This window comes from Mus musculus, chromosome 4 (genome assembly GCF_000001635.26).
Source record: "Mus musculus strain C57BL/6J chromosome 4, GRCm38.p6 C57BL/6J".
Taxonomy (NCBI): Eukaryota; Metazoa; Chordata; class Mammalia; order Rodentia; family Muridae; genus Mus; species Mus musculus.
This window is the reverse complement of record NC_000070.6, coordinates 22,919,333-22,938,452: the sequence shown is the minus strand read 5'-3', so window position 1 is coordinate 22,938,452 and position 19,120 is coordinate 22,919,333. Positions and strand designations below refer to the sequence as shown.

Here is a 19,120-nt window from a genome sequence, read left to right as displayed (position 1 = left end):
GGAGTGACTTACTGTCCAGTATGCTAATGATAAAGGAGAGGGAGAGATTTTGATTCCTCTGCATCTGTGAATACTGTTTTGTTCCTTCTACAATGTCATGACAAAAAGAACAGAAACTCTCCAGATGCTGCTAATATGTCCTTAACCTTCCCAGCCAGCATAAGTATGAGTCAGATAAATAATTATTATTTTGGTATGATAGGTTTCTTTCACTTTTATGTTTGTACCATAGTCTCAACCAGAAACACAGGCTACGTTGGAACTGGCTGTGGAACGAATGTTGGCTTAAAACTTACAACAGTCCTCCTACCTCAGCCTTCTGAATGGTGAGATTGAAACCATACTGTTCTATAACCACAGAAAAGGGACTAAGATAGATAAAGTGTGCTTTTATGAGGATTTTTATCTTGTACATGTGTGTACATATTAGCTTTTCTAAAAAGGAAAACATACGTTAATATCAAGGATAGACATAAGCTCTGGGTAAAAGGCTGGGAAAAGATTTTAAAACACCTAAGAAGCAAGAAGGATAGCCATCTTAATATCTAACAAAATAGCCTGCAAACCAAAACTAATTAGAAGTGAGACTAAAGGATATTGAATACTCATAAAAAAATAATGCACCAAGAGGTTTCGATTCTTAACATATACACTCCACACCTATGAAATCCAAGTTTGTAAAAGAAACACTATTACAACATAAATCACATATAGAAGTTCATATCCAACTGTCACCAATAGACAGGTCATCAAGACAAAAGTTACAGAGAAACATGTTGGGTTAAACTATATTATAAACCAAAAGGACCTAACATATTTAAAGAACATTTTACCCAAACGAAAATAATGTCTCATTTTCTCAGCATCTCATCTACCATACTCCAAACTCATCAAATACTCAGAAACAAAGCAAGTCTCAACAGATACAAGGAAATGAAAGTAAGACACTTCATCCTATCTGACCATCATTAGTTAAAGCTGGATATCAATAACAACAGAAACAACAGAAAGCTTACAAGCACATGGAAACAATTCTCTACTGAATATAAGAAAGAGAGCAAAGACATTCTAGAATTGAATAAAAAATATATTTACAACATACCCAAATTTATGGGACAAAATGAAGGTTGTTATAAGAGACAAATTCAAAGCACTATATTCAAATATATAAAAATTGGAGAGATTTCATACTAGTATCTTAACAGCATAACTAAAAGTTCTAGAACAAAAAGAAAAAAATCACATGTAAAAAAAGTATAGAGAGAAATATTCAAACTCAAGACTAAAATCAATAAAATAGAAACAAAAATCAATAAAAGAAATCAATGAAACAAATAGTTGGTTAAGAAAATCAATGACATTGACAAATCCTTATCCAAATTAAGTAAAAGGTAGCAAGAGAATACACAGATTAAGAAAATCAGAAAAGAAAGGAGGAGGATGACAACAGACACAGAAGAAATCCAGAGAAACATAGTATGTACTTTTAAACCTTGACTCTGGAAAAATAAAGAAGTGGATAACTTTCTCTATAGGTACCATTTACCAAAGTTAAATCATGATCAATTAAGTAATGTATACTAAACTAAATATCTTCCAGTGAAATAGAAGAAATATTTAAATGTCTCCCAACCGAAAACAGTCCAAGGAAAAGAAGGTTTTAGGGCAGAATTATACCAGAACTTCCAAGAGTAAATGCCAATACTCTTCAAATTATCCCATTAAGTAGAACAGAAGGGACTTTGACATTCCACCGTTCATTTCATAAAGCCACAGTTACTCTGATTAACCAAACTATATAAATACTCAACAAAGAAAGAATTACAGAACAAAGTCCTTACGAAAATATTTGCAAAAATTCTCATTAAGATGCTTGCAATCCAAACACAAGAATATAACAAAAAGATCATCTACCATGATCAAGTAGGTTTCATCCCAGATATCAGGGACAATCAACATACAAAAATCAGTAAATGTAGTCCACCAAGTAAACAAAATAAAATATAAAACGCATGTGATCATTTCAGTGCATGCAGAAAAGGCCTTTGACAATATCCAGCACCACTTCATTATAAAAGTTTGGGGAGATTTGGGATAGAAGGAACATACCTCAGCATAATAAAGGCAATTGACAACAAGTACATAGCCAACATCAATGTAAATAGAGAGAAACTCAAAGCAATTCCTATAATATCAAGAATATTAAATCTGCATACCTATTCAGTACAGTACTTGAAGTCTTAGCTAGAGCAATAAAATAGCTAAAGGAGACTAAGGGGATACAAATTGGAGAGGAAAAAGTCAAAGTACCTTTATTTGCACAATATGATAGTGACTTAAAAACTTTACCAGAAAACTTCTAATGCAGATAAACATTTTGAAAATAGCTTGATTCTAAAGTGAATCGCAAAAATAAAAAATAAAATAAAAATAAAATAAAAAAATTACTAGTTCTTCTAAATACAACTGGCTGAAAATTGGCTGAGAAAGAAACCAGGAAACAACACTTTTTATAATAGTCTCAAATAATATAAAATATCTTGATGTATTTATAACAAATTAAGTGAAAGCTTTGGGTGATAAAATCTTCAAATCATTGAAAAAGAAAATTGAAGAATATATCAGAAGATGGAAAAATCTGACAAGCTCATGGTTCAGTAGGATTAACATTATAAAAATGGTCATTCTACCAAAAATGATCTACAAATTCAGTCCTCATTAAAATTCCAATATAATTCTTCATATAATTCTTCAAATATCTTAAGTGGCCAAAACTGAACTTCATATGACAAAAAATAAACTGAATAGCTAAAGCAATCCTTAACAATAAAAGAAATTCTGTAAGTGTAACCTTCCTTAATTTCAAGGTATACTATAGAACTGTACTAGTAAATACAGCATGCTATTGGCACTAAAATAAAAACACTGATCAATGGAATTTAATTGAAGACTCAACCATAAGCCTACATACCTATAGATTTTCCAGTCCAGAAATATGCACTGGAAAACAGACATGTTCAAAACTGAATGGCTGCTCTTAGCAGACTGTAAGTAGATCTATACTTAACCTCACTCACAAATCTCAACTCCAAATGGATCAAAGATCTCTACATTTAGTAAGGTACCCTGAACCTGATAGTAAAGAAAGCGAGAAATAGCCTTCAACTTATTGGCACAAGATTAGATTTTCTAAACAAAACATTATCATCACCGGAAGTAAGATCAAAGATTAATAAATGATATCTGATGGAGTTGAGGAGCTACTGTAAGGTAAAGGACACATTTAGGACAAGTGGTAGCCTAAAGGGTGTGAAACCACTTTCACCAATTCCACACCTGATAAAGAACCAATATACAAAATATAGGAAGAGTTCCAGAAACTAGATATCAAAAGAACAAATAACCAGTTTAAAATGGGATATAGTTCTAAACAGAGAATTCTCAATAGAAGAAATTCAAACGGCCAAAAAATCCCTAAAGAAATGTTCAACATTCTTAGCCATCAGAGAAAAGCAATCAAAACTACTTTGAGATTTCATCTTATACCTGTCAAGAACGGCTAAGATCAATAGTTCATGTTAGCCAGAACAGGGAGTAAGATGAACACTTTTCCATTCTAAACTGAGTCTAGAAGTCTCTTTTCAGTCAAGCTTTACCTAAGTGTTGTTCAAATAGATCTTAAGCCAATATTCCTTCTGCACCATCCTTCTGGATGTTTAGCAGCCAACCTGGAGGCCAAGGCCAGGAAGATAAGAGGCTAAGGGCACAGCAGCATTTTGGCCACTTCCTCAAGACACATGGGTCTCAGTGAATAAAAAGTCCTACTTTTCATTTGTTTTTGCAGCACCCACACAATAGCTTATTCAAACCTTCTGTCCACAAAGGGCACCGGGCACACTCATGTTATACATTCATGCATGCAAGCAAAACTCTCATACACATAAAATAAGCCAATTCTGCTAAACCTTCTTCACAGCAAGGCTGTGGAAATTGAACTATAACGTGCATATTTTGCAGAGGCGTATCAACACAGGGGGATGCCCTCACTGCTTCCAGGGAAGCCACGTGGTCAGCAAGGCCCTGCCACATTTCTCATCGTAGCTTTGGAGAAGAAAAGCTAATGGAGCCCTAGGCCTTACCTCAGGACCCCAGCAGCAACAGCAAAGAAACCTCCACTGACCTTGACAGTAATGATAATGTTTTCATCACTTACACATTCTTAAACAACACACAGCAAAAATATATATATTCAAATGGGAAAATAATAAACAATGCTAAATTCAAGCTTTTGAAAAGTTCTAACATCAGTCAGTCCTTCCAAGGCTCCACACTGACTTGTAAATAAAAGCCACTGACAGAAATGGGAAAAGCACAGCCATCCCACTATAGAAGAATGAGAGAACTCTTCCAACCATAAATACATTTCTCCAAGTTGAAATCTCTAATCAGTAAAGTCCCATACTATGCACCTTTAACTCATTGCCAGTTACCCAATTCTGATGTTAAAATTATTCTGTTTTTGTTTTGTTTGTTTTGTTTGTTTTGTTTTTTGTTTTTTGTTTTTTTGGGGGTTTTTTGGTTTTTTTTTTTTGTTTTTGTTTTTTTTTTTTTTTGGTTCAGCGAACTTTATTGATGGTATTCAAGAGAGAAGGGAGGGCTCCCAAGGCCCATACTGTTATTATGGGGTTCTGGGGTCGAAATTGTGAGGAAGATGCTCAGTTTTGGGGGACGAGTTGGGACAGGGACTCCTAAGCAACCGAGGGCCTCTCTCTTCCTCTCGGTGTCCTTGCTGGGGTGGGTGGTCCTTACTCCTTGTAGGCCATGAGGTCCACCACCCAGTTGCTGTAACGGTATTCAACTTTGTAAAGCTCAATACCTGGTTAAAATTCTTCTTAAATTGTGTCTCCTGAGATCTTTTCAAAGCAACCATGGGACTCCATTTGTTTCACAGATCACTCCGTGTAGAGTTAACTCTCTAGGAATTATATGTTGTCTCCATTCTTCTTGAGCTCAACCCTCTGGAAAGGTAGAATGTACCCATCAGTTTCTAATGGTATCTGCTGAAAAGTTGTGTCATCAGACTCAGCTTACCTGGAGAGTGATATTACTAGTATTCCTCCTTAAAGTCCAAGGCCGTTGGCATTAAGCTTCTGACCTAAGCCTTTGAGAATGCTTTATAGATATGCTTTCTATATTGAGATCTGTTCTGGGATAACAGACTCAACATTTCAGCCAATTTTCCTCTAGACTCAGTGAATTCCAAAACCTATTTTAAAAGAAATGAGTTGAAGAAACTGCCTAATTCGTGATGAAAGCTGGAGAAACTTTCTCGTTATTAGCAAAATGGAGTAGCACAAGTTTTCTAAAAATTTCCCTAGATACAAGTAAACAAGTAACAACTGTAGATCGCCCCAGGAATTTACCTTGAACCAGCATGTTTTCATTAGTTTGATCAGACATTTAGCTTCCATCTCCTTTCTGTTTCCATGGCTAGAAGATATCACTTGAGATGTTTAAACTTTTGGTAAATATCTTTAGATCAGGTTAGAGAAGTGGCTTAGTGATTAGGACTGAGTACTGCTCTTGCAGAGGAACCAGACTCCATCCCCAGCACCCATATCCAGTGGCTCACATTGACTTGTATCTCAAGGAGAATCTAATATTTCTGGGTTCTGTGGGTACTTATGTTCACGTGCATATCCCCCATTAAAGCACAAATAAATGCACATAATTTTAAAAGGAAATACATTCATAGGGATTTTAGTGACAAAACCCATGAATTATTTTTATATTTCTAAAACATCAAGATAATGATAATTATAATAAGGCAACTGTTAATTATGGTGGTTACATGATGTATATAAATTCCTTATAATCCCAGTAATATCTTATCTGCTTTATGTGATCTATGAGACCAGGCTGAAACTGTAATATATACCACCATCTCTTTTGGCAAATATCTTTGGGAGGGTGTCTCCAAGTTTTCATGATGAAATGGCTTATATGTATTATAATTTTCATAGTGACTTTACTCTTTGAAACTTGTGTATCAGCACCTCTGTTGATTTTTAATCTCCTTTATTATCTGTCCACCCACAGTTAGTTGTAAAGTTACCAAGTTCCTTGGACTTGAATTCCCAATAATCTTAGCAGGCCTGAAAGTCAGCAAGACTGAAGGTTCTAGACCCTTCTCTATCTAATTTTAGCCATAACCAACTATATTAGCTCAATGACCACCTGATCAATGGTTTTCTCAGTTCTTGAAAGGAGATTGGTAAGTAGCTAATTAAGTACTGTTGGGTACGAGCATATGTCTAGGTTATGGGACCCTGCTTGTAGAACTGCAGGATTCTGGAGATCAAACCCAGGAATGGTGTCTGAGTCATAATACCGACCCTGAGATACTGAATTCTGAACGTCTCAGAAGGTCATAAAATTACTGTCTAGTTGCAAGCTTAGTGGTAGCCTTGCTTCCTCTGCTAAAGGTGGCCTAGAAAATGTTCTTTAGAGCTTACTGCTAGTTCTATACATTAAAAACATAAAGCCTGCCTAAAATGCAATTTGGCACAGGATCTTTGTTAACGACTGTTTATTCTTACCATCTGAGAATGTTTAAATTTAATGTATAATAAACTGTCTTCTATTCATGTGCACGTGCACACACACACACATACACACATACAGACAATTTGCAGAAAATATATATTATCTCTCTATTTTTGCTATTAATTTCTCCCAAAGGGAGAAAAGCCCTAAGCATAACTACAATACATGTAGTACACTATAAAATATTTTAACGGATATTATCTTATACTTTTTATTGTTCCTGAAGAGGCAAGAGCCAATCATAGTTGATAGATGGTCAGTCTGTATCTAAACTTTATTTTGATTGTATAATTTTCCACTGTAGTACATTTAATAACCTTTCCCTCTATAATTTGTCTAGCTTGTAGAGAATCTGTAAAATAGTCAGCTCATGTGTTCATCTAAATCTGTGATTAGGAACCAAGATCTATCAAATACACAAACTTATCCCTATCAACTTATTGTCCAGAGGTCAAGAGCCAATGGCTTGCTTCATGACATTAAGCATGTCTCCGGCTTAGTGTTTGTTCCACAACAGAAACACTATTTTTTATTCATTCATCAAATATAGCAGTTTGAAATAGGAAAATATTCAGTAAATGTAAGGAATTGGGTAGTTCGAGGAAGCAGTTCAATGTCCCACTAAGTATGATGGGCTCTAAATCAAGCAACCACTGCCTGCATGAACTTGGAAGTGGTGTGTCGGCAGATGCTTAGTAACTGATTTCAAGTTGTAGAATTTGCCCATATCCATTGTGTAAAAGTTCTCACGATGGCTAAGTTATTGTCATAATGTCACTAAACAGGTTAGCTGAGGAAATATCAGCACAATTTGCTCTCATTAGCTAATACAGGCCAGCTGCAATTACCTCTGGATCTTGGAAAAAAACCTTAAACATTCTCCAATCCTTAGTTTCATGAATTATGAAAAAAAAAACAGAAAATAACAAAATATGCCTAATTACATTAAATGCTTTATGCAAAGTTGTAATTATAGTACCTGGAATGTATAGTGCAGTAAAAGAAAGTATCTTTTTCTATTATTGAGCTATATGAAAGCCAAAAGCTGTTAAGAACATTTTTAAAATAATCTTTGAAAGAAAATTGACTACTATAAGTTTTTATTAGGTAGAACTCCTGCATATTTGTCTGTGATGTTTCTAAATATTAAAGAAAGAATATACTATGAAATTACATGGAGAGATAATGTGACTGTATTCAGCATATTAGTATTAAAAATGAATTCAACCACAACAGTCCATGGATAAAGGGGATTTATATCTCAGGAAAAAAATCCAGATTTCATCTGATTCCTATGTCATCAGAAGTATTGCCATTGATGCGTTATAGTTCCTTCCTTCCTCTTCTCTACTTTTGGAGAGAGCCTGGATGCAGCAGCCTTGGAGGTAGCAGTGAGGACACACACTGCACCACGGTGAATTGGAGAGGAAGCCCTATGTGCACTGTGACCAAAAGTAGAATTGCAGTGGATTCAAACTATATGCAAAGTGAATATTTGAATAAAGCAAACTTGACATAGTTGCAGACAATGAGGAAAAAATTTGTGTTTGTTAATTATAGTAAACCGGCACTGTCCCAATCCAGCATGTTGATGGATGCCTGTATTCCCAGGATAGAAGCAGCCAGATCAGGAGCTCAAGTCCAGCCAAGAGATACTGTTTCAAATCAGCTGACAAACAGTAAGTGGGACAAAAAAAAAAAAAAAAAAAAAAAAAAAAACAGAGAATTAAATATTCCATAAAATAAAGAATTTTAAAGTTACTTCTCCAAAAGTAGTCACTTTAAGTCCTTACTATTTACTGGGAATACCATTTTCCCAACTCAAACTTGGAGTCATAACCTCTTCTTTCTGCTGAATCTCCAGACCTTTTTCCATTTCTTGCCCTACATAAAATCCCCATCTCTAAAATTCAGAGAATAATCTGTGAATAACTGAAGTTTGGGGGTAAGCCGAATTTGAAAGCCGCACCTCTTACAAGCCAGGTAGGGTAGGAATTCACAGAGGAAGTCTGTTTGCATCCTGTCTTTATAACAACTCAACAGAACAGAGTCTATGACTGAGACAGATTTATTTGACTTACCGACAATACAATTGCAATGACATAAATCAAACAGATAAAAACTGGAAACCGGAATGTGAATACCTTAACCATGAGATGAAGGCTTTTCAAGAAGAGAATGTGGCCACATTGTGAAATTAAACTTATAAATGAAAACACAAAAGTAAATATAGAACACCAATATGACCCAGTTGTATCACTATGAACATCTATCCAAAGGGCTCTATAGTCTCCTTACTTGGGAATCCATTTGAATAATAAGAATATGAAAACAATTTATATTTCCATCAGGAATTTTTTTCAAACCTGAGCAAAAAGTAAATCTAGAGGAAATGTAAAATAAATGTGTATTTTAAGAATAGTATACCAGATTCAGATTTTTATTTTGTTATTTTGGCAGTTCATATACACTGTATTTTGATTCATTTTACCCCCACCCTTGTACCATTGGTATATGGTACAAATATCAAATATTCTCATTCATTGTAGATGCTATTTTCTAATGTATATATGTGCATTTGTGTGGCAATAAGTGTAGCTATATGTCAGGAACTAGAGAGGGGACTGAAGACTAAGCCTACAGGGGGACATTAGAGAGAAAAAGAGGGTCTAAGGAGAGGGAATGGAGGTTACTACAGCACATGTGACATCAAAGTGGAAAGAGGACTCCTGAGGATTTTTGGTACAAGTTAGACGGTGGGAGAAAAATAACAAGGGGGAAGATGAATCAAAATAAAATGTGTCTGAACTACCAAAATAACAAAATAAAAAGAAACAAAATTTTCTCACATAGTTCCTTCTCAAACACTTCAGATGATAGAAAAAAAAATAGGGATTTCCTTTGCTCTTCTCGAGGGGGAAAATACTTTCTGAACCATAGATAATATTGTTTATGAAGAATTAAGCTATACCACAAATTTCTCAAGTTATTCCAAAACCATAAAATAAAATCCACCAGCTATGGAGCAGCCAGATGCGCAGTAGTACATGCAGTGCCAACAACAGGGTCACAGCAAAGGGCCATCTCTGAGCAGGACCTTATAAGACACACTTCTGTGACAGTGCGTGGCATTCTTCCTAGGACTTCCCTAGACCTAGAAGTCACATGAACACATTTTCGTGATAGCCCAAATTATCCTTTAAAGATGTAAGTTGTTCCCCTTGACTTAGCTATTTTAGTTTTCTCTTGCTGAGAAAGAAAATGCATTGATCATTCTATTAGCCACACAGAGACAGCCAAGTTTCTCTGGAGCCAAGTAGCCACACTAACTCGTCTGTCATTAGCACTTTGAAAGTCAGATCTGAAAATCTGGCACCTGAGTATCAATATTTGAACATTCCCCCTTTTCCACACTAGATATAAATCTTCCAGGGCAATGCTTAGCAATGAGCTAAGTCTTGGCCTACATTTTTGGCAAAGAGAGGGGACATAAATGAGACACCTCACCCCTACTTTAATTTTGCTTTATGCAGTGAGAGTTTGAAAGTACCTTGTGGGCCAGAAGTGTGTGCTGCTTGGATCACTGCTGAGATGTGCATTTCCATACAGAGAGACAAAGGAGTTGGTTTTTACTCCCAAGCCTTTTGCTACTTAAATAAAGTTATTGGCTGTCTAATGAATGTTAGCTGCAGTGCTCCCTGTGGTCAGCGGGGCTGTTGTTTAATGAATTGCTTAATGTGCTTGATTACTGTTACAATGTTGAATGAAGAAAAGGCAAGAGAGAGTTGAAAGATTCACTGGAGGATATGATGAAAATGAATTGGATCAATAGGAACTTTTTTGCTCGTCTCTGAGCAGCACATTATGGGCTGTATTGTTTGAGTTGGAGGATAATGCAATTTTGTGGCCTGTTGTCTTTTTATAATTCACATATATAAATCTCCTTCGACAGTGAGTTTTAGGGCTAGCCTTCCCGGAGTTATAAATGATCCCCAGACTCTAGCCCTGGTTACTTACATGGACAGATAAATTAATTAGGAAAACTTTTATGCCAATTACTTTATGCCCTTGGCTTTCATATGTTTCTGAAGAGCAGCAGCTAATTAAAGATATGATTCATAATTACTAGTCGATCAAGTAGTTGAGTAATGGAATCAGGAACTCTTCCAAAGAAAATTATCCATCACATCCTTACTAATTGTTACATAATACATAAGGATGTAGAATTCAAATACAGAATCACTGATTTTGAAAGGTTTTTTTCTATACTTTAAAAATTGATAATTATAAACATGATACAAATCCTTGAAATACTGGAGCATATAAGTAAAGCTGTCGTCCTTTCTTTTTAAGTAAATAATTTTACAAGTCTCAAGTAATCCCAAGGCTTAAAAATAATTGTAAGGAATTTTTTTTGCCTTTTGTTTGTTTCTTTCTTATCACAGAGCCAAAATACATGTCCCCCTTTTAGTCCCACCCTTTTAGCCTCACTTTAGTAAGACTGCTGAAACCCAGCTTCCTGGAGTGGGGAGGAGGGACTACTAAGGACCACCCACTGACACGCATTGGATTAGAAAAATTCCCAGGCTCAGAAAAGCTCTGAAAGTTAATACTTGAGGAATACTGAAAGCCCCCAGAACAGGCAGTCGTGAAAGGTTGTGTACATCCCAGATGCATCCTAGCTTAGGGTAATTATGGGCCTTTGTTTAAAGGCAACAAGGGACCTGAAGGGTAAAGATAATCTCCTGCAGAGAAAATGTTTGTGAGGCAGGAAGTCCCAGCCATGAGCTGTGACATGCCACCTGGGGGCTATCTCAGAAAACCTTCCTTTCCCTTCTCTCCTCCATAGCATTATCTGCCTTGCATTATCTTCTTTTCTAATCTCTGAATTCAGCCATAGAGATGACTAGGGTAGCCTATGTAGGCTAAAGACCCAAAGTGGGCAAGAGAAGATTGGACCAAGAGTTACCATGTGCGGTAGGCCATTTCTCTAATCCAAGTGTTCAGTCTTGCTGAACCCCCAGGCTCAGTTCCCTGCCTTCCCAAAGAGTATGCCTAGACACACCGATTCAATAACTAAAGAATAAAAAAGAGAATATTCTATTGTCTTCATCTGCTTAAGAAGCATTCGATGCCAAGCATGTTCAGTGCCAGACACTGCAGGCTCCTGGGGAGAGAAACAAGAGTTTAATCACCATCCCAGAGAACCAGAATGAGATACACTCCAGTAAGGAGCTGGCAGTGTTCAAATAAATAGCAGGAGGAGGTAGCATTCTAACCTGTAGTGACTTCTACAAAATTCTGCTGGTAAAATAGGCTGAACTGACTCTGAGGATATTTTGATTATTGAAAGCATCTTGGAAACAGATGGCTTTATTTTAATTTGCATGTTGTTGAAAAATCAGGTCATTTCATCTCTAAGAGTTCAGTTGTACAGAGGACTAGGATCAGCCTAAGGATGGAGTCTTGGATGGGGCTCAATCTAGAGAGGATAAAGCAAGTTGCTCAAAAGCAAAAGGCAAAGGTTCTTGTTCAAAGGTATGAAGAGTTGTAAGTAAGAAAAGCCAAACAGCCAAAGTAGTTCGAAGCCTCACACAACCAAAAGCTATTTGTGATGCCATCTGAAGCACCTAGTAGGCACTGAAGATGACCTTAGGTTGGACTGTCACAAGGAAAGAAGATGCTGGCAGGAATGTGAATGCATTCTGTATGTGGGGGGTGTGCATATGTATTCTTTCTCAATGAGGCAAGTACACAATACATTTTCAGCCTTCATTAGAATATTCATGTTTTCCTTCTAATTGGTCCTTTCTCTACAAGGAGGTAAGAGTTCTTCAGGAGTAGAAAACTTGGGCCTCAGGCTCATTTACCTAAAACCTCCATGATAAAGATACACCACTTGGACAGCAAAACCTTGTGTCCCGAGGGATACTGCTTGCACAGAAGTAGCTCTATTCTCTTAATAGAGATTTGACTGCATTGTCTTTGATTTGTTTTTCAATATTCAAGCCTTGGTCACAAGAGCAGCAAACCGAAAGTGTGGTGTGGCTGGATAAGCTACGAATGAATGTGTATCACCACTTGTTAGGCTTTTCCAATAGCAGACACACGGGATATCCAGAAAGACCAAATGAGTGGGACTTTTAGTTTTGGGTGTTTTGATTTGTCTTGGTTTTTGTTTTTGTTTTGTTTTTGTTTCTTTGTTTTTTTGTTTTTTGTTTGTTTGTTTGTTTGTTTGTTTGTTTTCCTGAAAATCACACTAACCCTTTCACTAGGTAGCACCTTCAAAGCCTATTCTGTTCCTAATGAGAAGGCCCAAAGAATCATAGTCAACAATGCCATTAGTGGAGTATAAAGTGGGTGCCCTCAGCTGTTATACAACTTCTTAGTAGTCCTCAAAGAAAATGGGATTCCATGCCAACTGAAACACCAACAGTAGACCCAAGACACAAGGATCCCACATTCTGGCTAAAATCTTTGGGAAAAAAAATTTAAAGTGAGTCAAAATTGCTGCCAAACACCTCTACAAGCCAAACAATTGACTGAAAGAGGAAAGTTGGTCAGTCTCCTGAATTAATACCCTGCACTTCTCCCTCCACACTTCTAGTCAGTAAAAGCAGATGTCTTGCCAACTAACAGACTGAACTCACTCTTCTTCATGTAAGTAAGAAGAGTTTCCACCAGATTGTGCTCTCACGGGAACCCAATCCCCAGGTCTGCAGAGCTCACGCTGGAGGACAGAATGATGTGGTGAAATCTGAGTGGGAAGGGTTCATCTGCCAGCACCCCAGCCTAGGCCTCTTCTGCTCAGGACCATGAACAAAGCTTTATATACATGGGAGCTGAAAAAAAATATGAAAGAAAGCAAGCCATAGTATGGGTATCTATATAAACCAGGTCTCTCTTCTCACCTTTCCCAGGGAGCCACCCATCGTGCACCTTTCACGTTGCTGGCCTCCACCCGGACTAGATGCTGAAACAAACAAAAGTAGAACACTTGTGCTTGTTAAGTCTCTATGAACAATAAAATGACCTCAACAGGGAATACATATTCACGACCATTTTGATGCTGTTTCTTCAAGAAAAATTAATGATACATTTAGGGCTGAAAAAAATCCTGTTTATATATTTATTTTTAAAATTAGCACTCCCTGTTGATGGATACTGCAAACTCATAAAGCATTTGTAAGGCTACTTGTAGTGACCACTCTCAGGAGTAATAATCATATATGACTTTGTGCTAGGAAGGTAAATCACAGAGGAAGTCATCCTGATGGTGTAAGAACCGGCGTAATTAACTGTCAATCTGTGTAGCCTGTGCATGGAGGATCCGACTGCAGAGCAGAACAGCAGAAGGTGGTGTCTTTGCCTTACTTTGTGCTCATCTTGCCCGGGCTCTAAAGATAGTTCACCCTTTCTTTTGTCAGACGCTCAGATGCAAGTGTTTCCAGTATTCATTGGAATGGCTGCTTCACACTCTCTTCTCTAAATAGAGCTCTGACTCAGAAAGCCTTGTATACATAGCTATTTTGAGACAGACTCTCACAGTGTGGAAACTCCTCGGGATTACATCAGGCTCTGTGGAGGAAGAACTCACTTCCAGGCCTGCAGAACAGCATCAAATACTTACTTTTATACAACGAATAAATGAGCGATAAGAGCAGAATGCATACTCTTCTCCAAAATTTTTTTCCCAACCTAACAGCCATCATGTTATTATGATGCAAGGTCATATGTTGTTCCTCTGTCAAATTTTTCCTAGGCACAGATGTTGCTAACCATCTCAAAGACTCTGACATACCACTCTTACTATACAGTTTCTTTTTTATCGCTTTCTCCCTCTCTTCTCTCCTCTTCCTTCCCTTCCTCTGACCACACTTGCCTCATTCTGGTTGCTCAAACACTTACACATAGAGCTCGGCTCCAGGACCTTTTGCAATGGCAAAAGCCTCTACTTGGAATGTCCTTCTTGCATGTCCATATTGCTGGCTCCCTTACCTAATTTAAAGTCTTAGTTCAAATAGCTTTTCAATGAAAATTTACTCTCACTTAAATTGCAGTTCATACTCAATCATGCTTTTTCACTTCTTTCTATTTTCCCCCAAATTTTTCATTTTTAAAAGTACTAACATGATTATTTACTGTTTATAGCCCTTGCCTCTACCTTTCTTTTCTCTAGGAAAATATCCTTTGATTTGGATTTGGATCTGAATTTTTATTGATGTAACCCAAGGATTTGAAACAATCCTTAGCACTTCATGCTTTCCTGGTATATACTAATGAGCATACACACATAAAGAGTTCTTTTAAAAAGGGAGGTGACTGTCTCAAGGATCTCCCTGAGAAGTGGAAATAGACTTTGGGTAGGTGGGGATAAGAACAAAAGGATGAGGTTGAGGAGAGGGTAGCGATGGAGGAAGGGTACTAGGAGAGACAACTGGAATTGAGGGACATCAGGGTCATGTAGAAACCTAATGCAATGGGAACCTCTTGGAATCTGTGAGGATGTCTCTAGTGAAGACTCCCAGAAATCAGGGATATGGAGCCTGAACCAGAGAACTAGTGTAATAGCAAGCCTTCCAGTGGAGAGCCTGGGACACCAGCTCAGCTAAACACCTTCAACCTTCAATTTGTCCTGCCTGCAGGGATGTTCTGGTGTAAAGGTGTCACAGAACTTGTGGGGCTGGCCAACAAAAGACTGGTTCAACTTGAGACCCATGCCATGAAACTGAGCAGTGAATGGGTTTAACCTTCAGCTTCCTGGATGGACATAAAACAGAGGCTGGCTAGCCCAGAGTCTTAGGATTGATTCAAACACAACAATCAAAGCAAACAAAGAGACAAACAAAGTCAATGAAATGATTCCTGATGAGATTCTGCTACACTGATAGACAAGAGCCTATCATAGTTATCCTCATAAAACCTTCATCCAGCAAATGATGGAAGTGAACTCAGAGACCCATAGCTAAACATCAGGCAGAGCTTGGGAATCCCAAAGAAGAGGGAGAGGAAGAACTGTAGGAACCACAAGGGTCAAAAACATTACAAGATCATGGCTTAGAGAATCAATCAACCAGGGCTCACAGGGCCTCATAGAGACTGAGATGACAATCAGAGAACCTGCAAGGATCAGATCTAGGAATTCTGTTATAGTTATGTAGCTTAGTGTTTTTGTGGGACTCCTACCAGTGGGAGCAAGGGGCAGTCTCTGACTGTATTGCCTGCATTTGGGACTCTTCGTCTTACTGTGTTATCTCGTCCTGTCACATATGGAGTATGCGCCTAGTTTTATTATAACTTGTTAGCCCATGTTTCGTTGATATCTCTGAAAGCCCTGATCTTTTAGAAAGGGAAACAGATAAGGAATGAATCTGGAAGGGAGGTGAGATAGAAGGGTGAGGTACTGGGAGTAACAGAAGGAGGAGAAACTGAAGTCAAGATGTAATATATGAGGGGAAAATTAACCAATTCATGAATATAGCTTGGAGGCTAGGAGATTGCTCAGTGGTTAAAGAGCAAGCAGATTATCTAAGTTTGCTTTCCAACAGCAGTGTCAAGTGGCTAACAAACACCAGTAACTCAAGCCCCATGGGATTTAACACCTTTCTGCTTCTGCCAGTTCCTGTACTCATGGGAACATATAACACCTCGTGTGTGTGTGTGTGTGTGTGTGTGTGTGTGTGTATGTGTGTGTGTGTGTGTGTGTGTATGTGTGTGTGTGTGTGTGTGTGTGTGTGTGCGTGTGCGCATGTGTGCATGAGAGAGAAACTAATATTTAAATCTAATGATTTACTTAGCAACAAAAGAGTTTGAATGAGTCATAAGTCCTCAGAAATCCAGGCATACCTTTACCACAAATATCTGGTTTCTCTGGTGAATATTAATTTTTAGAGTAATTACTTAACATTAATATCTTGATTAATAATAACATTAGCACACAGTAATTTTTCTGCTATCATTCATTAAAGATTGCACATCTCCCAATTGGTAGCTTCTAAAAGAGGAGTAAGAAGGTAAGATTAAAAGGTATATTACAATTTAAAAGCATATTTAAAGCTAGAATTTTCCTAACAAGTATATTACTTAACTGGTTATATTATTTAGCTTCCTTTGAAGGCCAAAAGTACATTATTGTTGAAGGAATACTGTGACAACTTGTCCTCTAAAACCTCTTATAAATGTTTATTATTCATCTGCTAATTATTTTTGGAAGCTCAAGTAGTCTATGAGGGTGAATAATAAATAAGAGCAAAGTCATTAGTCAAACAGCCTCAGATACCTATCAACCAAGCTCTATGTCATCTAAAAGAAGGACCCCAGACTTGACAAAGAAAATGCTTGAGTATTGGTTAAAAGCAAAACTGGCAGAATCTGGTCTAACCCAAGACCAAACTGAGATAGCTTTCCATTCGCAATACAGTAGAGAGAGTACATATCTACTGAACCTTGGACAACTCATTGAAGAACGAGCTTGGGTCAGTCAAACAATTGTGTTTTAGAAAGCCAACCTTGGGGATTGCAACCCCATAGGAAGAACAACAATATCAACTAACTGGACCACGCAGAGCTCACAGGAATTAAACCACCAACCAAAGAGTACACATGGCTCCAGCTACATATATAGACGAGGATTGAGGGGAGACCCTTGGTCCTATGGAGGTTTGATACCCCAGCATAAGGGGACAATAGAGTGGTGAGGCAGAAATTGAGGTATAAGTGGCAAAGCACTATCAGAGGCAAAGATGAGGAGGGATGGGTTGGGGGATTTACAGAGGGAAAACCAGGAAGCAGGGAAATATTTGAAATGTAAATAAATAAAACAACTAATAAAAGAAAAGGAAAGGGAAGGGAAGGGAAGGGGAGGGGAGGGGAGGGGAGGGGAGGGGAGGGGAGGGAAGGGAAGGGAAGGGAAGGGAAGGGGAAAGGAAAGGGATGGGAGGGGAGGGGAGGGGAGGGGAAGGGAAGAGAGGGGAGGGAAGGGAAGGGAAGGGAGGGAAGGGAAGGGAGGGACAGGGGGAGGAGGAGAGGGAGGGGAAGGGGAAGGGGAAGGGGAAGGGGAAGGGGAAGGGGAAGGAGAGGAGAGGAGAGGAGAGAAAGCCACCATTAATGTAGAATTACAGAGCATTTCCATGCAACTCCCTCATACCATCCCCTGCCCTGCCCCCACTGGGAGGAACATGGGCTTAAACTTGCAAAGCTATGCAGAAGTCTGAATTGGACTTAACCAGAGTGAACTGCTTGCTTATCTTGGGTTACAAGCAGAACAGTCAAGTTGGAGCCAGGGGATTTGAAAGTGAAAGGAAGACAAGTGCAAATCCCACTAGCTTAGGTCTTTCTCTCAAACTCACAGATCAAATGGAGCTTGCTCATTTACAAAACTCCAAAAAGCAAAGCATAGGAAGTCCTCTCCTTATATACCTGGAATTGTTAACAACAACAAAAAGTTGTTTTGCCTAGTTTGTGAGAGATACAGAAAAAAAATGAACTAAAACTGTAGCACATAGACTCATTTTCTTGTCTCTTTCAAAGCAGGGAACACTAGTCTGACTGTTGAATTTGACTTAAAATAATTAAATCCAAATAAGATGCTTTCTACCACCTTGCTGATGCATGCATGCAACACTGTCCTCCTCCGGATTTTAAGAAACATATGTTTGCATTGTGTGTCTACTAACAAACCAATGCTCCTGGGCCGTCTTTCTGCCTCTCCTTGCCTGCCTCAACAAGCCGTACATTCTGTGAGTTTCAGATGAAATATCTCATTTGTTGTCATTGTACGAGATCGTTTAATATTCTATGGGCACATGCCATATGTTTTGAAGGAAGATGATAAGTCCTGTTTTGTCACTTGTTCTTGGCAAAAATGCAAAAGGAAGGAAAAACGGAGACATTTTCCATATATGAAGCTTTAAGAAAATATTGGGGAAAATATTGCAAACCGAATGATAATGTGCTGAGTGTGAATTTTATTGGTGGAGGAGGAAGTTCACAGTTCTCTTCTACTGCTTTACAATAGACAGTGCTGTGCACAGAACGTTGGCAAGCATGGACTATGTCATACAATAATAAATCCAAATTCTACTCACCATGTGAATGACAACCTTTTTTTGTCCATGTATAATAAGTTCAGCATTCAGTTATTTTCTTAAATAAAACAAAGTGACATGGAGTGAATTGTAACATGACTCATAGGTAAACACTCTGCTATGAGATTAAGGAATTAAATGCCTTAAAATAGTAGAGTTAATATTTGGGGGAAGAATAAACAATACAATTAAGTAATAAATAATAACAGTATCATAGTGATAAGAAATCAGTGGGAAACACTAAGTTGCCTTCTGCAGTCGATTATTTACATTATGTCAAAACTACATATAACCCTCACATATACACTTTAAATTTTAAATATCTGATTTATGTATTACAAGCAAAACCCTAATATGTGGTTGTAATAATATCAGTGTATAATTGAGACATTTTGGAAATAGGGAAGATACGTGTCACACATGTCTAA

At 37.8% G+C, this 19,120-nt stretch overlaps 2 long non-coding RNA genes across 2 annotated transcripts; one reads left to right on the top strand and one right to left on the bottom strand.

Annotated features, from left to right (window-relative positions):
• Nucleotides 1–17: 17 nt before the first annotated feature.
• On the top strand, nt 18–10,284 carry 1700025O08Rik (RIKEN cDNA 1700025O08 gene). Its single transcript, NR_169002.1, has 2 exons — nt 18–326; nt 10,140–10,284. It is a non-coding gene; the product is annotated as an RIKEN cDNA 1700025O08 gene (long non-coding RNA).
• Nucleotides 10,285–11,652: 1,368 nt separating this feature from the next.
• On the bottom strand, nt 11,653–18,751 carry Gm52715. Its single transcript, XR_003955332.1, has 3 exons — nt 18,693–18,751; nt 13,518–13,579; nt 11,653–11,773 (listed from the first exon to the last, which is right to left on the bottom strand). It is a non-coding gene; the product is annotated as a predicted gene, 52715 (long non-coding RNA).
• Between the last annotated feature and the right edge of the window lie 369 nt (nt 18,752–19,120).